Genomic DNA, 21,104 nt, shown 5'->3' with positions numbered 1-21,104 from the left:
ATTAATCTAGAGAGTAACGGAATCTCCTCGAACTGCATTGAATCGGAACAATGTACTGTGAAATAAGATACTTCTGCTCTATGGTGGAATCTAAATACATTGTCGAAACTAGAACAGTAACTCAGGTCATTGAAGTATCCACATAATAAATAGACTTTATTCCGTGATTCTGGTATGATATCGTTAAATAACAAAGAGTACCCATTTATAAAAAATTTTCATTGTGCTGGCTAGAATGTATTGCCATGTTTAAGAGAGATTCTAATTACGGATTAAACGGAAAAAGCCGCTTAATTCGAAAATCTTGTATGCCGATTGCTCCGCATCTGCATGTTCCTGATAAAGCATATCTTGATGCACACCATGCGCTGCGCTTCTGAAGTACTTACGTGCCAAATCGGTGTTCGGGCTTACAGCTTCAACATCAGTGGCATGTGTTACGCAGGAGAAACAAAAAAATGTTTGAATACTTGCGTCAATAACACAAGAACACTTTCATATGCCCCAAAGTAGGAGAAAAGATTACATACATTCTGTGCACGTCTCCGTCACACGCTGTGGCTGATCGTTAATATTCTACGAAAAAAGAAAATTCTAAAAGATTATACAACCCCTGTACGCTGGTAAACTTGAAGCAGTCGCTAGTTACAAAAACTGGTGCATCATCCCACATGTTTACAAAACTTCAGATAACCTCGAAAAGCCGCAGATTAAGACCTGTATTTCGTAATACCAACAGCATCAAAAATTTTTATTTAATTGCTAAAACAAGCTGCAGCCCTTAACACAGAGTAGTGTGTGTAAAATCACATGCAAGCACTATGGAAAAATATATGTTTGTCAATAAGATATTACTGTGATAGCTGGGTTATGCGAACATGAGAGAAGTTAGAGGTTAAAAAAGAAAGTTTCAGCCCTTGCCGAATATCTTTTGACTGAAAACCAGGCATTTAATATAGACTCTGACGTTTTACATTCTGTTAAGAAAAGCAGGAAGATGACCCTTTTATTTTATTATATGGAACTGGGGACCTAGAAACTACGAGAGGCTTCGTCCCCGCCGTAGCCCTGAGTGGTCCACTCACCACACCATCGTCCCACACCAAACCCAGGGTTATTGTGCCGTTCGGCCCCCAGTGGACCCCCCTCCTCCCCTCCTGGGAACGTCTCATACCAGACGAGCGTAACCCCAATGTTTACGTGTTAGAGTAATTATGGTGTACGCGTACGTGGAGAAAGTGTTTGCGCAGCAATCGCCGACATAGTGTAACTGAGGCGGAATAAGGGGAACCAGCCAGCATTCGCCGAGGCAGATGGAAAACCACCTTAAAAACCATCCACAGACTGGCCGGCACACCGGACCTCGACACTAATCCGCCGGGCGAATTAGTGCTAGGGACCGGCACGCCTTCCAGCCCGGAAAGCAGTGCGTTAGACCGCACGGATAACCGGGCGGGCTCAAGATGACCCTACTGGAAATCATGGACATCAATAAATATATGAGACAGCATGACAGCTTAGTGTTAAATGACAAAAAACAATTTCGTTTTTGTCCTGTGTTAAATTAGGTTTTAATTAGAAAAATATTAGATTTAGATTGTAAATTCAGCTTCATTCTTCATCTCTTGTTAAATGTATCTCCGCATAAAAAGTTTTACTTTTTCGTAAAGGGAACTAATTCTGCATGGCATGAGAATGTAAAAATCTACATGTCAACAATCGCACCTCATTTTATCTGTGTTTGCGACATTCATTTGACACCTAAGACGTCAAAAAGTGATTAGTGACCAAATAATTACAATTTTATAGAACATTAGCATGTGTTTCCTATTTAGTATTGTTATCATGTTGTGCCAAGCACCGACGAAAAATTCAGTTAATGTTAAAACCTTTGTGGTGGTTATACATGGTGGTCAGGAACAGTCTAAAAGGCTTGTAAGGGTGTTGCAGGAGAGGTTCCAGTGCTAAATAATTGTTGAGAAAAAAATTCTATACGTTGCGCCGTTGCCGAGTTAATTATCATTGAACTTCGCCAATCAGGTCGTTGCGTACGCAAATTCAAGCGGCCCGCCACAGTCAGTGTCGCCAAGCGTGTCCTAAAACCGAAAGAGAGAGCGATACAAAAATAGGACATGGGACAGTAGTAAGGATCGAACCCGAACCTAAGGCTTAGCAGTCTCATGCTCCAGCATCTATGCTATGAGAACATCTGAGTCTAATAGTATCTGGCGGGCCGCTTGAATTTCCGCAGCTTTTCAAACTGTTCCTTACCACCCAGCATATATTATCGATCTAGAAACACAGAAATCCGACGAATATTTAAAAATATAGTGCACAAATTTGCTATTTATTCTCTGTATCAGGTGAGTCTGATGATGGGCTATATACCCCAATACCGGTTTGGCAAATAAAATACTTTCGAATTGAGGTTAATGGTGTACAACGAGATATCAAATGGTTCAAATGGCTCTGAGCACTATGCGACTTAACTTCTGAGGTCATCAGTCGCCTAGAACGTAGAACTAATTAAACCTAACTAACCTAAGGACATCACACACATCCATGCCCGAGGCAGGATTCGAACCTGAGACCGTAGCGGTCGCTCGGATCCAGACTGTCGCGCCTAGAACCGCACGGCCACTCTGGCCGGCAACGAGATATCCTTTTTCATATACTGAATACTTCGTGTACAGGATTGGGAGTCAGTGATCAACAATCCGCGAACGTCGTTGCCATGTGTAACAATACGTCTAGTTCTGGCGCATCGAGGAGATATAACAAGATATAGAAAACATCAGTGGCACAGAAAACACATGGGTAAAATGATTTATTAGATCTTGTGTCAGTGAGGTTGAGCGGTTTACATAAACCGCACTTATAACATCGGATACAGCAAAATTGACATTGACGTGAAATGTTTCATTGTATCGGCCGTATGATATTTCTAATTGAGTACCTACAGTGTGATTGGGAAAAAAAATTGTTTTAAGTTCACAGACGAGCTGCGACAGAATCTTCTGATGAATCCAGTTTTTGCTGAAGCGACACAGTGAACGTAACAAACCAATTGGTTTCGACATGGTGAATAAAGTAGCGGTAATTTAAAAGTGCTCGCTTTCTAAACTCTCACACTATCACTGATTCTCCGACGGTTTCGCTTTTTAATTAGAACGCTCAGCTCTTCTGAGCTTTACCTTGTTTAACGAAAAATACCGTAATATTGTCATCTATGGAAGACAGAAAGACTTAGACTTTAGCTTTGTAAAGCAGTTCCCGTAATTGTTACATAATAACCCGTAAAAATCTGCAAGTATAATTGAACCGGGAACACAGTAATTGAAAGTAAGCTACCACCGTTTCTAATTTGCTAGCTGCCGGCTTGTTATTTTAGGCAGATTTTCGTATTAAGCAAACAATGGACTGGAATTTCATTTACTCCTTCCGGCGTACTTGCCGTAAAACCGTCTAATGGCCACAGCACATTATATTATGTCGATGGAGGCCGTTCATGGATCGTGACCGACCAGGGTACCGCGCTTGGGATTAGCAATTAATCATTCGCTCAGTCCAGTCCAGATACCTCATCTGTCCCGCTGATTTTCTGGCTATGCTCTGTGTCATTTATAGGCAGTGCACATGAAAGCCGGCACTTAATTAAGGAAGTAGTCAGTGGCTGTCATCCAAAAATAAAATGAGTGATTGTAGTTAAAATCAAAATATAAGGTGCTTTAAACCTACGTACAGCCACTTCTTGTCGGAAATTGTGGTCCTGATCCTTTTCGCATGAAATGTGTTTTAAACAAACTACATCTACATCGACATCGATACTCTGCAAATCACATTTAAGTGCCTGGCAGAGGGTTCATCCAACCACTTTCACAATTCTCTATTGTTCCAATCTCGTATAGCACGCGAAATGAACGAACACCTATATCTTTCCGTACGAGCTCTGATTTCCCTTATTTTATCGTGGTGATCGTTTCTCCCTATGTAGGTCGGTGTCAACAAAATATTTTCGTATTTGGAGAAGAAACTTGGTGATTAAAATTTCGTGAGAAGATTCCGCCCCCACGAAAACGCTTTTGTTTTAAAGATGTCCACCCCAAATCCTGTATCATTTCAGTGACACTCTCCCCCCTATTTCACCATAATACAAAACGTGCTCCCCTTCTTTGAACTTTTACGATGTACTCCGTCAATCCTGTCTGGTAAGAATCCCACACCGCGCAGCAGTATTCTAAGCGAGGATGGACAAGCGTAGTGTAGGCAGTCTCCTTAGTAGATCTGTTACATTTTCTCAGTCCCGTGCCAATAAAACGCAGTCTTCGGTTAGCCTTCCCCACAACATTTTCTATGTGTTCCTTCCAATTTAAGTTGTTCGTAATTGTAACACGTAGGTATTTAGTTGAATTTAGTGATTTATCGTGTAACCGAAGTATAACGAGTTCCTTTTAGCACTCATGTGGATGACCTCACACTTTTCGTTATTTAGGGTCAATTGCCACTTTTCGCACCATTCAGATATCTTTTCTAAATCATTTTGCAGTTTGTTTTGAACTTCTGATGACTTTATTAGTCGATAAACGACAGCGTCATTTGCAAACAACCTAAGACGGCTGCTCAAATTGTCTCCAAAATCGTTTATATAGATGAGGAACAGCAAAGGGCCTATAACACTATCTGGGGAACGCCAGAAATCACTTCTGTTTTACTCGATGACTTTTCGTCAATTACTACGAACTGTGGCCTCTCTGACCTCTCTCTGGATGATAAGGGTGTACAGAATAACTATCCCCACATTGCATGGAAAATATTGGCAAATGAGAAATGAATTCAACTTCTGAATTTAAAATGGGAACTTGGGGAAAAAATAGTACCATTGCCAAAATGTCCCAAAACTGAACATTTTGTATGAACATTTTTTTTGTGTGTTTCGCGCCTTAACTTATTCTTGAGCTGACAATTTGATTAACGCTTGAAGAAAAAAAATTAAGTTTGTAGGATAGTGAGGGTACTTTTTGACCTTGTTCTAATAACTTAGAACAAATTTCACTTGGAATTTTTATTTTTACAGCAAATTAATAGATAATATTATCTCGTTCTGTTTCGGCTTAATAGGTGTTTGAAGTGTTTTCTGCCTTGCTTCTAGCACAGTCCTGCCCGTCTTTGTGCACTTCGCGTACCCATAAGTATCACTGAAACTGCGAGCGACCGCCATTTTTCACGAATCGCGATTTATATATCACCTCTCGTTGCAGCACATTGTTGATACGTTCCCATCATAAATGATAAAGAAAATTTAAATCTGGTAACCGTGGTGGCTAAGTCGCTGGCCCTCCTCTTTCACTTCTAAGACCAGGAAAAATTTGATTTAAGCTACACGTGATCACCAAGGAAAAATGTGCTGGACATTCGTCTTGTTGCAACGACATTAACAGCCGTGCTGCTAGCGAAACTCCTTCTGTCAACTCTGTCAGTACATCAACTTAGATTCAGAGTACCAGTCGTCCATTTAAATGTTTACCAAAAAATAATGTCCAGTAATTTTATCATGATAAGTCCATATTAGATACCTATGTTCCAGGCAAGCTGGTTGTCTTGCTGATGTAAACAGTGAGAGTTGTATTCTGATCGACAGTTAGCATTGTTGATATCAACCGCACCATTAGTTTCGAAAGTCGCTTCATTAGTTCAAAGTATGGCCGTCGAAAATTTCCGATTTCGATTTAGTAACCTAGTGTAGAAAGCGGTTCTTGTATGAAAATCACTTCTCTTAATGTCTAATGAACATGAATGTGATGCGGACGTAAATAATTATTCACATCTACACAATTACTCTGCAATTCACACTGAAGCGTTTCGAAGACGATTCATAGAACCACTTTCAGACTACTTCTCAAGGGTTGCCTATTCGAGTAGCACATCGCTTGGCCTGTTTCGGAGGGAGCTTTTTCGGTCGAAGATCTGAACTTTCATAGAGGTTGAGATTATTGGTAGTTGGGATCTCCAATATTAGGAGCATGATGGAGGCCATTAGGGATGTCATACAGCACAAGGTGCAGCTAACTGCAGACGGTGACTCATGTCGATGCTAATAATATATGTCGATTTGGATAGATTCTCTCTGGTTTCCGGCGCCTATATGATGTGACAAAGATAGTGACTCTTTCTTGCAAGGTGAAGGCGGAGCTCAGCATATGTGACATCTTTGATAGGAACGACTTCGGACCTATGGTACAGGGCCGAATGGAGGGTGTGAATCAGAGGTTCAGACCATTCTGCGACTGTTTAGGCTGCAAGTTCCACTTAACAGATGAGGGGTCCATCACACACAGGGAGCGGCTACAGTGGTAGTGGGGGCTGTATGGAGGACATTGTACAGTTTTTTTGGTAGAGGATCTCGGCACTGTAGTTATAAACTGTCATGGCTGTGTTGGGAAAGAACCAGAGCTCCATCCCTGATAGAAAGCAATGAAGCAGAAATCGATATAGGAACTGACAGCTGGCTAAAACCGGAGATAAGTTCAGCCGAAGTTTTTGCCGAGGACTTAACAGTGTTCAGAAAGCATGCTTCATTTGAAAGAACCTAAAATCTGATATATTGGAGATGTTTTACAGAATCTCGAAATATAACGCGGACTTCAATGTGAGATGCTTTTAACAATTTCCACAACGAAAGTCTGGTTAGAATTCTGGCAGAAAAACCAAAGAGATTCTCATCGTATGTGACGCAGACCTGAGGCAAGACGCAATAGCTTCACTGCTCGATAGCAATGGTAGCTAATGCAACCGACAGCAGCGTCGGTAAAGTAGATTTAGTAAACAGGATTATCCGAAACTTCTTCACCACATAAGATGGAGTAAATTTTTAAGAATTAGAATCAAATTTGGAAATTTGTGGTACTTTCCTATGGGACCAAACTGCTGAGGTCTTCAGTCCCTAGGCTTACACACTACTTAATCTAACTTAAACTAACTTACGCTAAGGACAATACACACACCCAAGCCCGAGGGAGGACTCGAACCTCCGACGGGGGGAGCCGCGCGAACCGTGGCAAGGCGCCCGTAGACCGCACGGCTACCCCGCGCGGCAATTCGAAAGAAGAACAACTGTTGGGAACATGGTTCAAATGGCTATGAGCACTATGGGACTTAACTGCTGAGGTCATCAGTCCCCTAGAACTTAGAACTACTTAAACCTAACTAACCTAAGGACATCACACACATCCATGCCTGAGGCAGGATTCGAACCTGCGACAGTAGCGGTCGCGCGGTTCCAGACTGAAGCGCCTAGAACCACTCGGCCACCTCTTGGGAACATGAGTAATTTAGAAGTAGATACCTTACGTGTAGCGAAACGACCTAAATCATCCAATAAAGATAAGCCTTCCGGCTCAGATTGGATTTCAGATAGGTTTCCTTCGGATTGTGCTGACGAAATACCTCCATTTTTGGCACTTATACAACTGTTCGCTGGACGAAAGATGCACATCTGAAAACTGGAAAATTGCACAGTTAACATCAATACGCAACAAAGGAAATAGACGTAGTTCGCTGAATTATCGACCACTGACATCGATTTATTGTAGGATTTTGGAACATACATGTTGTTCTAACATTCTGAAATACCTCGAAGAAAACGAACTAGCACGGAATCAAAAAGTATCCTTCTTTTGAAACACAGTTCGTTCTTTGTCCACACGAAGTATTGAATGCTATCGATATGGCATCTCAGATTGATTACATGTTTGTAGATTTTTCAGAAGGCTTTTGATACAGTTCCTCACAAGCAGCTTCTAGAAAAATTGCATACCTATTGTGCGGCTGGATTCTGATTTCATGTGACAAAAGGTCGCTGTGCAAAACAGGGAGGTCATTGAGTGACACAGAAGTGAAATCTCCGATTCTCTAAGGAAGTGGTATGGGCCCTCTGCATTTTTTGATATAGTGTGTTTTTGATCTAGTGTGGTTGCACCAGCGTATCGATGACGATGAATGAGCCCGCGAGAACTAATATGGTTCATCACGTCTTGAGGACTGATAATTTTCACACAGAGCCTCTTGATGTGCAGAACAATGAACGGAAGGTAAATTCGGTATTTTAAGCTTTTTCTGCAGTATACCAATAAACGCGTTTACTTTACCGCGTATTGCTGGCGACCCGTCTGTGGTTACAGAAAAAAGTTTTTTCCAAGCGAGTCCTATTCCTTCAGCTACCATTTAGACTGCTTCCAAAATATCCGCCCCTGTAACAGTGTGCTTCATCGAAATTATATCCAGAAGCTCTTTCGTTACATGTAGGTCGTCGTCCACGCCATGAAAAAAAAAAAAAAAAAAAAAAAAGTGACTGAGCCGTGTCGCTAATATCCGTCGACTCATCAAATGCGAGGGAGTTTGCTAGGAGGTTTTCAGTTTTGACTGCCAATTAGTCATTCATTATTGATTCACTGAGATACTGTCATGCTGGAAAGTGATATTCTACTGTATGCGGTAGCTAATGTGGAATTCATTGTTTCTACTACATCCAACAAAATATTCTTTATTAATAACCCTTCAGCCGCGCGGGATAGCTGCGCGGTCTTTGACGTCTTGTCACGGTCCACGCGGCTCCTGTCGTCGGAGGTTCGAGTCTTCCCTCGGGCATGGGTGTGTGAGTGTGTCTTCCTTAGCGTGAAGTTGGATTAAGTAGTGTGTAAGCTTAGGGACCGATGACCTCAGCTGTTTGGTCCCATAAGACCTTACCACAAATTAAAAAAAAAAGAAATAACCCTTCCATAAACGACTTCCCAGCTCGTACCAAATGTAGAGCGATTTTATAACTAGCTCTAAGAGTCTTTTCGCAGCACCCGTCATCTTCTTCGCCCTAAATTATACATATAAAAAGTTTGTGTTCGGAATAATACAAGCGAAAACAAATATACGTTTGAGAAGAATGTGTCCCGCGCCCGGGTTCCCGGGTTTGATTCCCGGCGGGGTCAGGGATTTTCTCTGCCTCGTGATGACTGGGTGTTGTGTGATGTCCTTAGGTTAGTTAGGTTTAAGTAATTCTAAGTTCTAAGGGACTGATGACCACAGAAGTTAAGTCCCATAGTGCTCAGAGCCATTTGAACCATTTAACCGAAATAAACATGCTAAGTTACTGGTACAAAACTCATTTGTGGATACAGGATTCTCTTCTGCACGAGTTTGCTACTTTCTCAGTTCTTCGTTTCTGGCGTCTCCTATGATTTTACTGCACTTTTCTGATGCATTTTGCTGCAGCTTCTTCAGTATACGATTTTCTTACACAAGTAATCGTTGTACCGCAGATTAGACGTTTGACTCTATCGTCACAACTAACAACGAAATAAGGAAGTTGCGTCTCTGGTTTAGGTGGACTTTCGGAAGTCTTTGCATTTTTCGGAGCAGGCTGTCCTGACCGTCTTGCGCTTATCTATTTTAGTGTTGAATAAACCGTCTATCAACGTAGTCAAATGGTTCAAATGGCTCTGAGCACTATGGGACTTAACAGCTGTGGTCATCAGTCCCCTAGAACTTAGAACTACTTAAACCTAACTAACCTAAGGACATCACACACATCCATGCCCGAGGCAGGATTCGAACCTGCGACCGTAGCAGTCGCGCGGTTTCGGACTGCGCGCCTAGAACCGCGAGACCACCGCGGCCGGCTCAACGTAGTCGGCAGCGCACCACGGCGACTTCACCACGCAAGCCAAGTTGAGGCGAATTAAGCGGTGTTTGACCGATGCACCGTGGAAACACTCTCTGCACCTCGCTTTGCATGCACGCGATTTTCCGTTTGCGAGAGGCCATGATCTACACAAATGATTTAGGAAATGACGGGAATAGCCCTCTTACATTGTTTTCAGGCGATGCTCTAAACTCGTTAGAAGGTCAGTACGAATTCCAAAATAATTTACACAAGATACCTGCATGGTGCGAAGCCTGGCTATTGACCCTGAACAATAAAAAGTGTGAGGTCCAACACACGAGTAAGGTGATGACAGGACCTTCCCTAGCAGGCCTCACAACCTGTAGTCATGCGAGCCAGCATACTGCCTCTGAAAATCCCGCTGCCAGGACCACAGAATGCTCAAGTGACATGATACAAGCCACCAGACCGACCACCTCATACTACACTGTCCGCATCTCTGTACGCAGCTACACTACTGGCCATTAAAATTGCTACACCACGAAGATGACGTGCTACAGACGCGAAATTTAACCGACAGGAAGAAGATGCTGTGATATGCAAATGATTTGCTTTTCAGAGCATTCACACAAGGTTGGCGCCGGTGGCGACACCTACAGCTTGCTGACATGAGGAAAGTTTTCAACCGATTTCTCAAAAAAATGGCTCTGAGCACTATGGGACTTAACATCTATGGTCATCAGTCCCGATTTCTCATACACAAACAGCAGTTGACCGGCGTTGCCTGGTGAAACGTTGTTGTGATGCCTTGTGTAAGGAGGAGAAATGCGTACCATCACGTTTCCGACTTTGATAAACGTCGGATTGTAGCCTATCGCGATTGCGGTTTATTGTATCGCGACATTGCTGCTCGCGTTGGTCGATATCCAATGAGTGTTAGCAGAATATGGAATCGGTGGATTCTAGAGAGTAATACGGAACGCCGTGCTGGATCCCAACGGCCTCTATCACTAGCAGTCGAGATGACAGGCATCTTATCCGCATGGCTGTAACGGATCGTGCAGCCACGTCTCAATCCCTGAGTCTACAGATGGGGACGTTTGCAAGACAACAACCATCTGCACCAACAGTTCGACGACGTTTGCAGCAGCACGAACTATCAGCTCGGAGACCGTGGCTGCGGTTACCCTTTACGATACATCACAGACAGGAGGGCCTGCGATGGTGTACTCAACAACGAACCTGGGTGCACGGATGGCAAAACGTCATTGTTTCGGATGAATCCAGGTTCTGTTTACAGCACCATGATGGTCGCATCAGTGTTTGGCGACATCGCGGTGAACGTACGTTGGAAGCGTGTTTTCGTCATCGCCATACTAGCGTATCACCCGGCATGATGGTATGGGGGGCCATTGGTTACATGTCTCGGTCACCTCTTGTTCGCATTGACGCCACTTTGAACAGTGGACGTTACATTTCAGATGTGTTACGACCCGTGGCTCCACCCTCCATTCGATCCCTGCGAAACCCCACATTTCAGTAGGATAATGCACGACCGCATGTTGCAGGTCCTGCACGGGCCTTTCTGGATACAGAAAATGTTCGACTGCTGCCCTGGCCAGCACATTCTCCAGATCTCTCACCAAATGAAAACGTCTCGTCAATGGTGGCCGAACAACTGGCTCGTCACAATACGCATGAACTGTGGTATCGTGTTGAAGCTGCATGGGCAGCTGTACCTGTACACGTCATCCAAGCTCTGTTTAGACTCAATGCCCGGGCGTATGAAGGCCGTTATTACGGCCAGAGACGGTTGTTCTGGGTACTGATTTCTCAGGATTTATATACCCAAACTGCGTGAAAATGTAATCACATGTCAGTTCTAGTATAATATATTTGTCCAATGAATACCCGTTTATCATCTGCATTTCTTCTTGGTGTAGCAATTTTAATGGCCAGTAGTGTAGAAGTGGCGCCTTTTCGTAACCGAACCGAGCAAGCATAAATACTTGCCACGCAGCACAAACAGTATCTATTGTCGCCTGCTGGCTACATCGAAAAGTACTCCATGCCAGCCGTTGACCCGATGTTGGTCATCCTGCCTCATCTTCAACTGCTATGGGCCACGCCTAGAAATGATACTACCGGGCTGTGAACTGGCGGCATCTGGATGGGCCCTCCTTCAGGCTGACATCAATCTACTCTCGGGCATCTCCGAGGGGTTCTCGGTTTGCTGTCCGCGCTTCGGTGCTTCTTGCACCTGAATTACTGCAGGCCTGATCGGCGCACACGCGACCTGTCGCTGTAGACCTGCGTACGAGTATCAATCACGCTACACTCCTCGCCGAGGTCCCGGGTTCGGGGCACTGCGTACGTCGCCTCTACGCCGCCTCCTGCGCTACGGGCCAAACCCCTGGCACGTGTCACTGCCTAATAGACCGTCCAGTGCTGCGCCACTGGGACACGATTAGAGCACAAGGCCACCGCACCGCTGTGCTTCGCTGAGAGGAGCAAGTACTGCGCCGCCACACGCTGCCGCGTGTTTAGCAGCGGCGGGTTCCGATGCTCAGGGACAACGCCGCACCATAACACCGTCCACAGCGGCTGTACGAATCCTGCTGACTACAGTGTGTTGCTGATACCACCGCTCTTATGATTCTACGACAGTCCAGAAGTTGGTACATTACTGACCATTACAACTGCTACACCAAGAAGAAATGCAGATGATAAACGGGTATTCATTGGACAAATATATTATGCTAGAACTGACATGTGATTACATTTTCACGCAATTTGGGTGCATAGCTCCTGAGAAATCAGTACCCACAACAACCACCTCTGACCGTAATAACGGCCTTGATATGCCTGAGCATTGAGTCAAACAGAGCTTGGATGGCGTGTACAGATACAGCCGCCCATGCAGCTTCAACACGATACCACAGTTCATCAAGAATAGTGACTGGCGTATTGTGACGAGCCAGTTGCTCGGCCACTATTGACCAGACGTTTTCAATTGGTGAAAGATCTGGAGAATGTGCTGGCCAGGGCAGCAGTCGAACATTTTCTGTATCCAGAAAGGCCCGTACAGGACCTGCAACATGCGGCCGTGCATTAGCCTACTGAAATCTAGGGTTTCGCAGGGATCGACTGAAGGGTAGAGCCACGGGTCGTAACACATCTGAAATGTAACGTCCACTGTTCAAAGTGGCGTCAAGGCGAACAAGAGGTGACAGAGACGTGTAACCGATGGCACCCCATACCATCACGCCGGGTGATACGCCAGCATGGCGATGACGAGTACACGCTTCCAATGTGCGTTCACCGCGATGTCGCTATAAACGGATGCGACCATCATGATGCTGTAAACAGAACTTGAATTCATCCGAAAAAATGACGTTTTGCCATTCCTGCACCCAGGTTCGTCGTCGCGTTCACCATCGCAGGCCCTCCTGCCTGTGATGCAGCGTCAAGGGTAACGGCAGCCATGGTCTCCGAGCTGATAGTCCATGCTACTGCAAACGTCGTCGAACAGTTCATGCAGATGGTTGTTGTCTTGCAAACGTCCCCATCTGTTGACTCAGGGATCGAGACGTGGCTGCAGGATCCGTTACAGCCATGCAGATAACTTGCCTATCATCTTGACTGCTAGTGATACGAGGCCGTTGAGATCCAGCACTGCGTTCCGTACTACCCTCCTGAACCCACCGATTCCATATTCTGCTAACAGTCATTGGATCTTCACCAACGCGAGCAGCAATGTCGCGATACGATAAACCGCAATCGCGATAGGCAACAACCCGACCTTTATCAAACTTGGAAATGTGATGGTACGCATTTCTCCTCCTTACACGAGGCATCACAACAACGTTTCACCAGGCAACGCCGTCAACTGCTGTTTGTGTATGAGAAATCGGTTGGAAACTTTCCTCATGTCACCACGTTGTAGGTTAAATTTCGCGTCTGTAGCACGTCATCTTCGTGGTGTAGCAATTTTAATGGCTAGTAGTGTATTTTGCACCTACCACACGTTCAACCTCCTGAGACGCCTTCCTGGCATGTTACGGTTTTAATAGCGCTCGGACCGTCCTGACACCCTAATAGTACTAACAAAATTTCGTTAAATTTCGGTTACACAACAAATCATCCAAATTTAAGGGTTTTAGATTCAAATAAATACGTAGGGATTAGGGGAAAGTTGTGTTAGATCGGATAACTAATACTCCAAGGTCCTTTGGAAAAATGGCTCTGAGCACTATGGGACTTAACATCTGTGGTCATCAGTCCCCTAGAACTTAGAACTAATTAAACCTAACTAACCTAAGGACATCACACACATCCATGCCCGAGGCAGGATTCGATTCTGCGACCGTAGCGGTCACGCGGTTCCAAACTGAAGCGCCTAGAACCGCCAGGCCACACCGGCCGGCGGTCCTTTGGAGTTAAACTATTTAACCTAGAGATTGTTTGTTTGACTAAAAACAATCGTTGTTTAATTGGGTACAATATATTATTCTTGAAAAGATTATAGCTTCAGCGCTTCTTTAATCAGAGATTCTTTTATAGAAAAAGTCAAATCACCTGGTCTTACCTCACTGGGAGGATAACAACGGGTATACATACTGACCTTATGGGAATATAGAAAAACAAGATTTTAATAGAAAAGATGTGGAAATGTTTATTCAAATATAATTTAACTAACAATATTATTCACAAAATTCTAACGTAAAGTAACAATCCTGGTTATCTGCTCCACTGCAGCTTTCATGGATCCCACAAAATCATTCCAGTCATCTTCGTCCCATCGTTGGATTTATGCGTCATATTGTTTTTGGTTGCAAGATCTTATGCTCATCTTTGGACATGTATCGAAGTTAAACCAAAAAGCATTAATGCATGATCGACTATTTGTTTTTCTTGTTGTTCTGAAATCAACTGTGGGCATGAACGGGCCCGGCACGGTATTAGGAGATGATGATGATGATGATGATGAAGTGCCGGCCGCGGTGGCCGAGCGGTTCTAGGCACTTCAGTCGGGAACCGCGCGACTGCTACGGTCGCAGGTTCGAATCCTGCCTCGGGCATGGATGTGTGTGATGTCCTTAGGCTAGTTAAGTTTAAGTAGTTCTAAGTTCTAGGGGACTGATGACCTCAGAAGTTAAGTCCCATAGTGCTCAGAGCCATTTGAACCAAAACATAAAACTAATTATAGCTTAGTGTACCACTACAGGCGCAGATATGACTGGTTGGAGCAATTTTCAAGCGTTTCATCCATAATTAGATTGATGACGATGATGTTGGTTTGTGGGGCGCTAAACATCGTGGTCATCAGTGCCCGTACAAGTTGAAATCTTTCCATTTCCAGTCTCGCCACTAACTGAATAATGACGAGATGATAAGGACAACACAGACACCCAGTCCCCAGGGAGAGAAAATCTCCGACCCGGCCGGGAATCGAACCCGGGACCCCGTGATCTAGAGGCAGCAATGCTAGTCACTAGACCACGAGCTGCTGGTACAATTAGTTTTGAAAATCAGATATATCCCACGTGAAAAAAAATGAATCCAATGTCATCTGTGAAATTAATGTGCTGTGTATTCATGCAGAGGCCAATGTCTAAGGTTTTTAGTAATTAAGTCATACCTCGTAATTGAGTCGCTTCGATAAGAAAACTAAAACCTTAACGAGCATTCTCCTCCTGAAAGTTCCAGCACTTGCGGTAGTTTCGTTATTATGGAGCCAAATCCAAATGACTGTTGCAACAGTTCTCTGCGCAATCAAGCCTTGCCTCTGCCGGGTTAGAACTCTACTTCAATAGCTTCGCGTCCCATTTACTTCCGTAACTCGATCCTCATTTACTGTGACTTTCTCGACTGCGACGTGATAAAGGCTGGAAGGAAAGCAGCTACTTTGGTGGAAACCGCAGAATTATAATGCGCCAGCTACGTAGTGTGTTCACGCCGAGAATACTGTAGAATGGTGTGTGACACGAGCGGCCGATACGCTGCTAAATTTTTCAACGCTCCGAATTGGGAATTCCATAGGATAGGCAAAATAAAATTGTTCCGGAAATTGATTTTGACATTCCGGGTGAACGGAATTTAAACATCAAAGAGATCAATAGAAGACATTACCAACGGAATCAGAGCACGAAAAAACATCGACACAATGGCAGCGTCGGTTAACTGTACACCACAGAGGAGGCTTATATTATGCAACTGCTGTTCAGTGTACATATGAGGATTTTGTGATTCATAATGGCGCAAGTTCTTTGAGCCACATAGCTATGCAGGCTAAACTAAGCCTCACCTGAAGAAGTGAAAAACTGAGGATCCAATGTGCCAATACCAATGCAGTTAGAAAACATTGGTACAACTTTTCGTATTCATAAGAAACAATTAAGGATATGTAGCACTATCTGTAACGTGTTTAAAATACAATCACACAAAAAGCTAGAGAATTTTTATAAAAAGAATGATCATGTAGGATCTTTTAGTACTTCTTCATGGAAGTGAATTGGGGGCAGGGGGTCAAGGGGGTATCTACAAAAAGAACTTTGGGTAAGATTAGAAATGAAATTTATGACAACAAAACGTTACTCAAGAACAGAATATATAAGAAACGAAGTAGTGTAACAGGGATTAGAAGCAGGAACGATTGAATGTGCAGTGCAAAAAAGCCGCAACACGTGGTACGAACACGTGCAAAGGATGGGCAATACACGACTTCTGAAAGTAGTATTAGCTTATAAACCATTCGCATGAAGAGAAGAAGGAACACCTAAGGGGTGATGAGCATTACTTTTGTGACGACGAACACCTAAAGTTTAATCCAAGAAGCTAAAATGAACTAGGAGAAGAAGAAGAAGAAGAAGAAGAAGAAGAATCCAAATACCTTGTTATTACACCCCTAGTGTTAGGGTGTCCACCTCGATAGGCAATACAATTTTTCACACAATTTTTCAGTGGCAAATCTAGTCGTCTTCATCCTATGTTGCCAGTGACGGTCTTGAAGCGTTTACTACATCGCAATGGACTTACCAATTAAGCTGAAGAGTAGGAAACATATCTTCCACAACCACGATTCTGTCAGCAGAAACCTCTGCACTTACCTAATTGCCATGACCTCATGAAGTTAAGGCTTGTTTTACACTAGCGACTTTCTTATCTAAATCGACTACTCCTGGTGTGTGCGCGTCACACGGCAGAGTGTAAATCAACCGCCAGCCACGTCACTAGTGGATCGGTGACGTCAATGATCAATTGATCGAGACGAGTGTAGTGTCTAAAAATCTTGAGTATCCTGAAGACTGTGCCTGCGCAGAGTGGGGGCAGAGGGGGAGACCCCATAGTCTACTAACACAGGAAGCTGATCAGTTCTCGTCTCGTTTACTCGTGTCGTAATAGTTCATTTTGTGCTTTCGTGTCTTCTTAATCTTTACTGCATTGTTTGCTTTGTTGCTCTGCATAATGCGAAGACTGCACGGACTCTTTATATTTTTCCTAAGGGTGTTCTCCTACGAGAGACACCAAAAATATCTACATCTGCATCTACAGCTACATGGATACTCTGCAAATCACATTTAAGTGCCTGGCACAGGTTTAATCGAACCACCTTCACAATTCTCTTTCCAATCTCGTATAGCGCGCAGAAAAAATGAACACCTATATCTTTCCGTGCGAGCTCTGATTTCCCTTATTTTATCATGGTGATCGTTTCTCCCTATGTATGTCGGCATCAACAAAATATTTCCGCGTTCAGAGGAGAAAGTTAGTCATTGAAATTTCGTGAGAAGATTCTGCCCCACCAAAAACGCCTTTGTTTTAATGGTGTCCACCCCAAATCCTGTATCATTTCAGTGACACTCTCTCCCCTATTTCTCGATAATACAAAACGTGCTCCCTTTCTTTGAGCTTTCTCGATGTACTCCGCCAATCGTATCTGGTAGGGAGCCCACACCGCGCAGCATTATTCTAAAACAGGACAGACAAGCTTAGTGTAGGCACTCTCTTTAGTAATTCTGTTACATTTTCTAAATATCCTGCCAATAAAACGTAGTCTTTGGTTAGCCTTCCCCACCACATTTTCTACGCGTTCCTTTCAATTTAATTTGTCCGTAATTGTAATTACTAGGTATTTATTTGAATTTACGGTCTTTAGATTTGACTGATATATTGTGTAACCAAAGTTTAAAGGATACCTTTTACCACTCATGTGAATGACCTAACATTTTTCGTAATTAAGGGTCAGTTGCCAATTTTTGCACCATACAGATATCTTTTCTAAATATTTTTGCAATTTGTTTTGATCTTCTGATGACTTTACTGGTCGATAAACGACAGTATCATATGCAAACAACCTAAGACGGCTGCTAAGATTGTCTCCTAAATCGTTTATATAGATAATGATCAGCAAAGGACCTATAACCCTACCCTGGGGAACGCCAGAAATATGAAAACGTTCTTTAGTTTTTACAGTACTTGCACGAAGAAAAATCCTGTGTATGTATGAGAAAGTAAATATATAAGAAACATTTGTGAATGTAGGTTACCGGTTTGGTGGTCTAATGATAGAGTGTGCGCGATGAGGCCACAACTTCAAGCGATTTATTTTCAGTCTGTCTTTAAGCTAGCCTTCACATTTCAATGTTGTGAAAATATGTCAGGGACGACACGTCCTTCAGATTCCACTTTAAAATGTAGGACCCGTTTCCCTGCTATAATTACTGGGACAGCTTAATTGTGCGAAAGACTCCGAAGTGGCGTTCAACCGAAAGAAATTGCAAAAAGGAGGCTGAACATCCCTCTTGAGGGTCTGCCAACAAATTATGACACATGAATTTAATTTAATTTTAATGAAAATTATTGGAACAATGAAAAACGCTCTATTAAAGGAGAAAAATAGTTTGGTATGTTATTTCTTATTTAGGTCGAATACAAGGTAACAAGACACAAAGGATAAAGTGAGAAGTGGCTTATACCGTCCGTCCATCAGGGACATTTCACTACTTCTAAAGACGCCCAGTCGACTGTTGGTCCCGTGATTGTGAAGAGGAAACGCGAAGGAACAACTACAGGTAAATGAAGACAACGGAGACTTCATGTACTGACGTATAGGGACCATCGAGCATTGCGGAGGGTGGTTCTAAAATCACTCGTGACCTCTAAAGTGCTACCAGCATTCCAGACAGTACAATGGCCGTAAGTAGGAAGTTAAAAAGAGTGCTAAGAACAGTACCACTGAACAGTGACTCACTGGAAATGAGTGATTTGGAGTGATGAATCACGCTACACTCTATGAGTCTATGGCAATCCGACGGAAGGATTTGGATTCAGCAAGTGCCTGGAAAACTTTACCCGGCCCTACCGGATTAGGGAAGCATGGGGAAGGGAGTCGGCCGTGCCCTTTTAAAGGAACTATCGCGGCATTTATGTGAAGCAATTAAGGGAAATCACGGAAAACCTAAATCAGGATAGCTGGACGCGGGTTTGAATCGTTGTCCTCCCGAATGCGAGTCCAATGTACTAACCACTGCGCCACCTCGCTCCGTCTGCCATTAGGTGTAGTGCTAGCAATGAAGTATGGAAGGGGTTGTTTTACGGTATGGGGATGTTTTTCGTAGTTCTCAAAAATGGCTCTGAGCACTATGGGACTTAACTTCTGAGGTGATCAGTCCCCTAGAACTTAGAACTACTTTAACCTAACTAACCTAAGGACATCACACACATCCATGCCCGAGGCAGGATTCGAACCTGCGACCGTAGCGGTCGCGCGGTTCCAGACTGAAGCGCCTAGAACCGCTCGGCCATATGGCCGGCCTTTGCTGCTAGTCGAGAAGAGTAGGTTATCTGCCGGTATCTGCCACCTCTCATAATGTCCGCCCCAGTAGCTGAGTGGCAGCCGGCACGGTAGCTTAGCGTGTTCGGTCAGAGGGTTAGCTACCCTCTGTAACAAAACAACTGAGTGAATGGATCAACGAAGAATCTAAATGCGTGTCATCGGACGTCCGCCTCGAATAAATTCAACGAACAATATCAAACAAAATGAGATAAAAAAGTGGTCATCGCGACAGAATGTGAATCCTAAGGGCCTGGGTTTGATTCCCTTCTGGATCGGAGATTTTCTCCGCTCAGGGACTGGGTGTTGTGTTGTCCAATCATCATAATTTCATCCCCATCGACGCGCAAGTCGCCGAAGTGGCGTCAAATGGAAAGACTTGCACTCGGCGAACGGTCTACCCGATGGGAGGCCCTAGTCACACGACATTTATTTATTTAACTCTCATAATGTCCAACATGAACATGAGGAGGAGGGGGAGGAGATTAGTGTTTAACGTCCCGTCGACAACGAGGTCATTAGAGACGGAGCGAAAGCTCGGGTGAGGGAAGGATGGGGAAGGAAATCGGTCGTGCCCTTTCAAAGGAACCATCCCGACATTTGCCTGAAGCGATTTAGGGAAATCACGGAAAACCTAAATCAGGATGGCCGGAGACGGGATTGAACCGTCGTCCTCCCGAATGCGAGTCCAGTGTATGAACATGACAGTACATCTCGCACACACGCACACACACACACACACACACACACACACATTACAGTCAACTAGACTTCACAGATACACTTACGCACACAATTCTCATACTTCGCGAAGGAAAGGTGCCTGTGGGGGCGAGGGATAGGAGAAACGTTTCCGCTTAGGCAGCTGAACCTGTCCTTTGGTGTCTGTCAGCTGTTCAGACAGACCCATTTTAGTTAAACAAGACAAGATAGACATTACTACCAAAAATTACGACGATTAAGAATCTTACATTACTTAGACGAGCGAAGAAGAGCATTATTACGCAAATTTTTAATCATTCGGCTGGGGGAAACTTAAATTTAATGAAATGATAATTAAATCAAGACCCTAAGCTGTCGACAGGCGTAGGTATACATCAAGGGGGAAGCTGAAAATGTGTGACCCGACCGGGACTCGAACCCGGGATCTCCTACTTACATGGCAGACGCTCTATCCATCATTTTTCTTTGGACGGTATTGTTCGTTTCGTTTGCTCTGGGCGGACGTCACATGACATCAGTTCAAGTTGATCGTTCATTCCCTTATTCAGTTTTTTATTATTACAGAGGACAATCGCCCCTTTGACCGAACACGCTGAGCTGCCGTGCCTGCGTCCATCTGAGCCACGAGGCCACAGAGGATAGTGCGACTGCAGGGATTTATCCCTTGCACGCTCCCCGCCGGCCGCGGTGGTCTAGCGGTTCTGGCGCTGCAGTCCGGAACCGCGGGACTGCTACGGTCGCAGGTTCGAATCCTGCCTCGGGCATGGGTGTGTGTGATGTCCTTAGGTTAGTTAGGTTTAAGTAGTTCTAAGTTCTAGGGGACTTATGACCTAAGATGTTGAGTCCCATAGTGCTCAGAGCCATTTGAACCATTTGCACGCTCCCCGTGAGACC

At 44.1% G+C, this 21,104-nt stretch overlaps 1 protein-coding gene across 1 annotated transcript in view; it reads left to right on the top strand.

Moving 5' to 3' along the window:
• LOC126184443 (nose resistant to fluoxetine protein 6-like) overlaps nucleotides 1-21,104 on the top strand; it is a 223,761-nt gene that overhangs the window by 84,250 nt on the left and 118,407 nt on the right. The gene's annotated exons all lie outside the window — the stretch shown is intronic.

This window comes from Schistocerca cancellata, chromosome 4, assembly GCF_023864275.1.
Source record: "Schistocerca cancellata isolate TAMUIC-IGC-003103 chromosome 4, iqSchCanc2.1, whole genome shotgun sequence".
Lineage (NCBI taxonomy): Eukaryota > Metazoa > Arthropoda > Insecta > Orthoptera > Acrididae > Schistocerca > Schistocerca cancellata.
This window is presented reverse-complemented; position numbering and strand designations above follow the sequence as displayed.